This window comes from Arachis ipaensis, chromosome B04 (assembly GCF_000816755.2).
Source record: "Arachis ipaensis cultivar K30076 chromosome B04, Araip1.1, whole genome shotgun sequence".
Taxonomy (NCBI): Eukaryota; Viridiplantae; Streptophyta; class Magnoliopsida; order Fabales; family Fabaceae; genus Arachis; species Arachis ipaensis.
The window spans coordinates 12,944,532-12,953,154 of record NC_029788.2 but is presented as its reverse complement, the minus strand read 5'-3'; positions in this window follow the sequence as shown (position 1 = coordinate 12,953,154).

The window sequence follows — 8,623 nt, the reverse complement described above, 5'->3', positions numbered from 1 at the left end:
AGAGAATATTTTTTTCTTTGAACAAATTTTATATATATATATATACTTTTCTCGTATTTTTTTTCCCCATTTTTGCATCATTTACTAATAAGCCTTAGCTTCCAGCCTTCCATATCTCTGATCTGTACCATAGCTTATTTTTTCACCTCCAAATTTGGAAAATCTTCATCGATAAAAGTCTTTAAAATTTTTCCTAAATCTTCATCAAATATAGTCAAATGTAAGACTGACTTAATCTCTAAAATCTTATTATTTTTCCCTTTGTATTTTGCTAGGTTTTTTCTTTCTTGTGTTCATCGAAGTTACTGGATTGTCTGTGATGATTGTACACACGTGACAGGTTAAGACAAACATTGTTTCCATTCTTCTCTCTCAATAATTAATATATACCTTCTAATTCTGTAAAAGCCTCAAACCATGTATTTCAAAGCAAAAATGTATTTACATACTAAAATTAATCATTAAAATAAATTATTATATATATATATATATATATATTATAATTAAATATATATTTAATTTAATTTATTTTTAATATATATTTTATATTTTAATAATTAATTTTACTTTAATATACACTAAATATGATTATTTTCAAAACGAGTCATCATTTTCTACATTATATAATTTTATCACATACACTTTGTTGCAAAATTCAGGTTAACTAGCTATATATTATTATAGAAAAAGTATAAGGAGCCAATGGAATATTTATACAATGGGTACAATAGAAGTTTAGGGAGTATTAGAGATATAATCATTAATGTTACCTTTTCTTATTAGCTGAAACTTTTGGGATGAGTGGTATTATAACATGGTATTAGAGTGTTAGATTTGAAAGGTCAAGAGTTCGAGTCTTGTTGAATCCTAAAATTAGTTTAAATTTTTGGGAAGATGTTTATTATCGCTAGTACTCGGATGGTTATTCTAGATAGTATGAAGGATGTTCATTTTGTAACTCAATAGCTCATTGTACACATTATACAAATAGTCCATTGTCTCCCTCCCTAACGAAATTCATTATTATATTGGCTTGGATAAATGGACACATACAAGAACTTCCAAAGCTCATAAAAAAAAAAAAATAAAAATAAAAAAGAGATGAGAAAAAAAAAGACCCCTCTTTATCAATGATCTAAGTTATTTGCATGAATGATGATCACTATTGGGAGTATTAATATTAGAAGCGCCCCTTTCTTCCTTTGTTCCTCTTCACATTTTAGAATGATCAATTTATACTGAGTTTTTAGACAATAATTCTAATCACTCAATCAGTTTATCAAATTCAGTAGACGAAAATTCTCACTCTCATTCTCAAACATCACCAGGTTCTATAATCTCAACTCGCATTGAGATTTAATTATCTCCTATTTCACCTCTTCTTTTACTCTAAAATATTCATCAAATGATAACAAGATCTAAAACTAAATATAACTCTTTTACTGCTTTAATTGCCTCTATAATCACTATTCTTGATCTTACTAACGATATTTCCAAAAATGTTAAATAGGTGTTACAGTCACCACGTTGCTATGGATTTAAAACATAAAACACTTCTAAAATGTGAAACCTGGGATTTAAGAGAGGCTCCACCAAATACTAATGTTTTAGGCAATAAATGAATCTTTGCAATTAAAAGCCAAGACAGAATTTTTAAATGAGAAAGTATAGGGAGCCAATGGTTTAAGCGTATAATGTGTACAATGGAGGTTTAGAAAGTATTAGAGATATGACTATTAGTGTTACATTGTCCTGTCAGGTTACGTTTTTGGGATGAGTGGTTTCATGATATGGTATTAGAGTTCTAGGTCCAAAAGGTCAAGAGTTCGATCTTTAGTGAACTCCAAAATCAGTTTAAGCTTTTGGGATGAGTGGTTTTATGACATGAGATGTTTATTATCCCTGGTATTCGGATGGTTATTCTGGATAGTATGGGTGATGTTCATTTTATTCATAGACCAAAGATTTAGCCCATTATATATATTGTACGCTTAGGCCATTAGCTCCTTAACAGTACTCTTCTTAAATACAAAACTAGGTTGGTGACTAAAAAATTCCATCCAAATGAGAGAATACATTATGATTAGATATTTAGTCTCGTTATTAGACCAACAACAGTCAGAATTATATTAACTCTAGCAGTGTCTTTAAATTGGGATATTAAGCAATTTAATTTTGATAATATCTTTTTAAATAGTAAATTAGATGAACAAGTTTATATGGTTCAACTTGAGGGTTATATTACTACTAACTCTTCACTTGTTTGTGATATGAATAAAGGGAGTGCTAGGTAAACAATGAAAATTTTAAACAACATAAACAATCAACAATCAAATGAAAATACACTACACCCTAATTTAATGCTACTAATTAAATTTACTCTTTTAACTCTATTAATTCACATTGTTTACACATTGTTCAAAAATCTTGTTGGTTACCTATACTTTTCTTATGAACAAAGCTATTTAGGGGTTAAAACAAGCTATTCGAGCTTGGTTTAACACACTTTCCAATACTTTGACCCAATTTAGGTTTACCCATGCTAAATCTTATGTATCGTTATTCATGAAAGTCACAAACACCAATGCTATATATCTCTTAGTTTATATCGATGATATTATTGTCACGGGTAACAATCCAAATGAAATCTCTCTATTAATTCGTGAACTCAATGCAATTTTTTCTCTGAAGAATTTGGAAAGATTTAGTTATTTTCTTGATATAGAAGCTAACTATTTACCTAAGGGACAGCTACTCATTACTCAATCCAAATATGCCACAGAGCTTTTGAAAAAGTTAGGAGTGGAACATTCAAATCCATTACCAATTCCGATGATGTCAAGCATCAAATTGTCAACCAATGATTCTAAAGTGTATCATAATCCGAAATAATATTGAACAATTGTTGATGCATTGCAGTATTTACTATGACCCGACCTGATATTTTATTTGCAGTTAATCGAGTATCTCAATATATGCATAGTCCAACGATACAACATTGGAAAAGTGTCAAGCATATATTTAGATACGTCAAAGGTACAATAAACAATGGTATTTTTTTTTGAAATCTACTGACTTTCATATCCTTGTATTTGCAGATGCTAATTGGGGTGGAGATTTAGATTATCGCAAGTCAATTATTGGGCTGTGTTTACTTTGGTTGTAATCTAATCTCGTGAAGGAGTGTGAAGTAAACCAAAGTGAGTCACAGCAGCACAAAGGCGGAATATCGAGTGGTTGCAGCAGCACAAGAAGAGATCATGTCCAACAAAAAGCTTTTGAGAGAGTTCAAGATACCTCAACCGGTAACTCGTGACAATTAAAACACTTGTTTACTGTCAGCCAATTCGATTCTTCATAGTAAATATAAACATTTAGAGTTAGATTTATATTTTATAAGGGATTTAATGAATATTAAGCAACTAAATATTGTTCATATTTCTTCTTAAGATCAGGTAGTGGATATTCTGACTAAACCCTTATCTGCTGTATTATTTACTAAGTATCGAGACAAATTGAGAGTATTTGGTGACTCCTCCCTCATTTTGAGGAGGGTATTAGGAGTATTAACACTATATGTGGTTAATAAATTAATTAGCAGTAGTGTATTACAAAATTCTCTATATATAGTTATATATTTCTATACTTTGGGTGTGTATAAAAAATATAAAGTTGTAATACACAATTCACTTGTAAGTCTTTAACAAAATTTTTTTCTGTTCTTTCTTATTCATACTTACTCCTTTTTGTTTATAAAAAATTTACTACTGTGCACTCTAAAATAGATCTTTTAGGATATAATAATCACATCAAAGATACAACAATTATGTTTCTTCGTAATTCGTGGCTATAGCCTATGAACAGTGGATTATGCTTCTTCATAAATTGTTACGGACTCTAATGAATTACTTTTTACTACAGTATCTTCATAAATTTATTTTAGCTTCTAGTAAATTATATAGAGTTTCTGTACTTTACTAATCCGTTTCAACTTCTCAAAAATGATGCGCATTTGCATAATTTGTTTTAACCTGACACGGATTACATAAAATTTAATTAGGACCGAAATATAACTTTTATCCAAAAAATGTATTTGGATAATATTAAATATAAATAATTTTATTTATGTAATTTGCCTTATTAATTACTTAAACATATAATGTAATGGGCTTTATGCGAGTCGATAAAGTGTAGGTTATAATATCAGAAATTGGAGGGAAATTTGGTTTCACTGAGCTAGCACTACAACAATTCCGGCAGATAGCAACGGAAATATTGCGGCAGTTTTATAAAACCGCTGCAAAACGACAACCTGCGGCGCATATAGCGGCGGTTAGGGGTTGGAGCTGCAATCAGGCCTACATTTAGCGGTGGTTTTTCTTGAACCGCGGTTATATTTCAATCAGGTTTGATATCGCCGGGTGAATTATCGTTTTACATTTTGCGGCGGTTTAAAACAAAACCGCCACAAAATGCGTGTTACCACATATTGCAATGTTTTATTTATTAATAATCATCTGGGTATAATCTAGTTAAGTAAAACTACTATCTTAAGCTACATATGAGAAAATCATTGTTATTTAAACTCGTAACACTTTTTCTACATTCGTTTTACGTAAAAAAATTTACAAGTTAAATAAGCTATATATGTTAACTCATGTGAACAAATTTACCAATAAGATTTTCTTGTTTACTTTATTGGCATTTAAATTTGCATTCAAACAAGGATGTAAAAGAAGAAAATAAAATCATACTCTGAATTTATAAAGTTAAAATAAAGTTCTAGAGAGCATAAATCAAAATTACTCCTCTTTGAAGGTATGCCTTACTAAACCTAAATCAAGAAACTCTAAAAGTAGATAAACATGTACAATTGCAACCCAAATCATTAAATTAAGGGAATCAACGTATATAATCATTGTTTACCACATATTGCATTAAGAATTTGATTAATCTTCCTAGATATGTTGTTGTTGTTTACATAATTGTGTCGATATCAGTGATATAGGAGAAAGAGCAAGGAAGGCCCGTTGGTAGAGGAGAGTTGTTTATCATGACTCATAAGAAAAAAAATGACTCGTATATCCATCCCAATGCACGTGTTGTTAGTGTAAGTCATCTTTGAAAATTTTAAACTTAGCTTACTGTATATATCATGCTACTGCTAACTCATGCCTTTCCAATATGTTGTATATTTGTAGGAAGCAATTGCGAATGTTGAGAGACAGGATAAATCCTCTAATATAAGCACCTTTCATAAAATGATTCGCTAGCACAAGTTCTCGAAAAGGAGAAGCCAGGACGAGTTCATGCCTTAGGTGCTGGACCATGTCCCACCCAAGTCTTTGGTAACTCTGCTGGACAACCGTCAGGTTCTACAGAGCCCAATGAAGAGTACGAGAGGAGGATTGCAGTATTGACGGCTAAGTTAGAAGAAGAGCAGGCGAAGAGACAGTCGATACATAAGGTCTTGGGATATCTAGTCCAGCAGTAAGGAGGCAATTTGCCAGCTGAAGTTGCTGTAGAACTGGCTTTTTTGGGCAATACACCGGACTCGTCACGCGCAAGGCCATCTTCATCTGGCAATCACGACCTGCAATAAAAATTTTGAATTTCAATCAATGTTCTTAGATACTTTTGCATTTAAGTTGGTTTAGTGCTTTATACTTATTTTCTTTAAGTTAAGTATTCTTACTTTATTTTGGATGATGTTATGACAATCTCATTATATATGTTATGTTTGCATATATTTAATTTGGTTTGTTATGTTATTTGGCTATATTTACTTGGTTGCAATTTCTTTAAATTAATTGAAAATAAAAAAATTAAAGTTTAATAAATAGACGTTTTCAAAAGAGGCAAAATAATAAAAAACCTAAAATTTTAATGGAAATTTTGAATTTAGCGGCGGTTATCAGCCGCCACAAAACGGCTTTGTTTTCAAATCACTCGCATTTAGCGGCGATTGTGAACCGCCACAAAATTAAAAATATCATTTTTCACCCTTATACTACAGCGGGTAATAACTGCCGCAAAATCAATTCACATTTTCCGACGGTTATTCCAGCAGTTAGAAAAAACCGCCGCAAAGTACTGAAATTGTTGTAGTAGGGTCGTTCTCAATGTTACGTACGTGTTTGCGGGTAACTTTTTGTTCTCTTTTTTTGTTTGCCTTCTTTATTATTTATTTATTAAATGAAATGATGAAGAGACAGGGTTTGATTCCACCCGTGAATGCGTTAATTCTGATGTCGCCTACTCTAACATATGTTCCCTACAAATTCATGGAGAACTACGTACTAAACAACAACAAAGAATCATAAATTTAAATTTTAAAACCCACCCACTTTATTGGTGTTTACGGTGACTTTGCTTTACTTTCGTAACTTCACGTAACAGATACAGTTTTTTAAATTCCTTATTCTACGGGATATTCACACGCATTAGTGAATTCCAAACCAAAAAGGACGCTGCCAGCTGCTCCATCTCGTCTTCATTGGTGAAGACCATCACCACCTTCCAGCTGAAGCACTCTCTCATTTTGCATTGGTGAAAGGTATCATTATTTTTCACACATGTGTTTATGTAATTTGTTAAGAAATATCATGTTCAATATTTTTAATTATATTTTAATTTAAACATAAAGACACTCTGCTGATTTAATTAGAACAAGGTTGATCTTATTTAATTTTATTAATAAAGTTATTGCAAATAAAGTATATAATCAAATATTAATTTAAAATTGTGTTGTTATTTTTTTATTATAATACATCTGATAGGATGATATTTTATACAAAATATTTTTAAAACACATCTAAAATCAGTCAACTTTAATAATACAATATAAATGTTAATAATACAATTATGAATGGTCGAATATAATTATATACATAAACTAAAATATTTTCAATTGTAGTTTCTTTTTCAATTGTAACACATCTAAAATATTAAGTTATACAAAAAATAATTTTAAAACACATCCAAAATCATAAATCTAAAATTTAAATTTAAACATTAAAAAATAATTGTAACACATCTAAAATTATGAAGTTATACAGAAAATATAAAATCATAAATCTAAAATCTAAATTTAAACATTAAAAAATAATTGTAACACATCTAAAATTATGAAGTTATACCGAAAATATTTTTGAAACACATCCAAAATCATAAATCTAAAATCTAAATTTAAACATTAAAAAATAATTGTAACACATCTAAAATTATGATGTTATACAGAAAATATTTTTAAAACATATCCAAAATCATAAATCTAAAATTTAAATTTAAACATTAAAAAGACAGTGTTGTAAATGAGCGCCGAAAAGGAGGAAGGCAGCGTTGAGGATGAGCGCGGAAGAGGATGAACGACAGCGGAGGATGACTTCTCGATGTGCACCTCTGAGTTTTCCATGTGCACCTCTGAATTTTTGACATGGCGCAAACGTGACTTCTCTGCTTCTTTGAGTATTTTGTACGAGTTTAATTAATAATTTGATAGTTTAAGGTTTATTTTATATTTTTAAAATCAAAATTTTGAATTTTGAATAATTTGATTTTTAGATATGTATTTAAATTATAATATATTAATAATTAAATATATTAAATCTGAAACAAAAATTTAAATTTTAAATTTTAAATTTCAGTTTTTTAGATTGTATTTTAAATGTGTATTTAATTTTAAAAAGACAATAAATCTATTCATAATTTTTAGTTGTGTTTGTTTTAATTTTTTTTAATTATTGTAATAAAAGGCTGAATGTTGTACGATTTTTAAAGGATACCTAGTTGAACCGCAATATTATAGTTAACAAATTTACACATTTTTCTATCTTTTCTAATTTATATAATTCTTTCAACTTTCAAGTCCCCAAAACACAGCCTTTTAATGTTTTTGTTGGCTAAATTATTAACAAAAGGATCATTAATCTCTCAAGTACTTTGATCTACGTGTAAATTTGTGAATTAGAAAGCCGATCGAATAGAAAATAATACAATATATTTTTGTGATCAGATTTTTTAAAATAAGATATTGATAAAATGAAAAAGTAATAGTCTAATTACTATTAAATTAAGATTGTAAAATTTATAAGTAATGTTAGTTACAAAATTAATTATAATTAAATTTTTACTTTTTTATTATATATTCAAATGCGCCAACTCCAAGGGTGAGAGAGGGGACATCACAAAAGAGAAAGAAACGGTTTGCTTAATGTAGCAGGCAAGAGAAGAGACTCTTAATCAATAAAATATGGAAAGATAAAATTTTTATTTGACTCAAGGTTTTGTTAATAACTTCTTGTGATTCAATTTGATGAAAGGTTCATATGTTTTTTACCTTTTTTTTTATGTCTTCCTATAGCGAAATATATACTTCTGTAGGCTTAGCTTCATTCATTTATTGTTTACAATTCCAATAATTTTTTTTTTTCACAGTATCCCCAATCCGATAGGTCAAAGATCAGAACTCTATTTAAGAGTCTGCCACTAACTAATGGGTTGCTGCATGCACAAAACAGAATTCGAACCCTCGACACTTAATTAAGCGGACGAGTGAACTGACCACTCGATCATCCCAAATTGGTTACAGTTCCAATAATAATGATGATTAGCTTTTAAGATT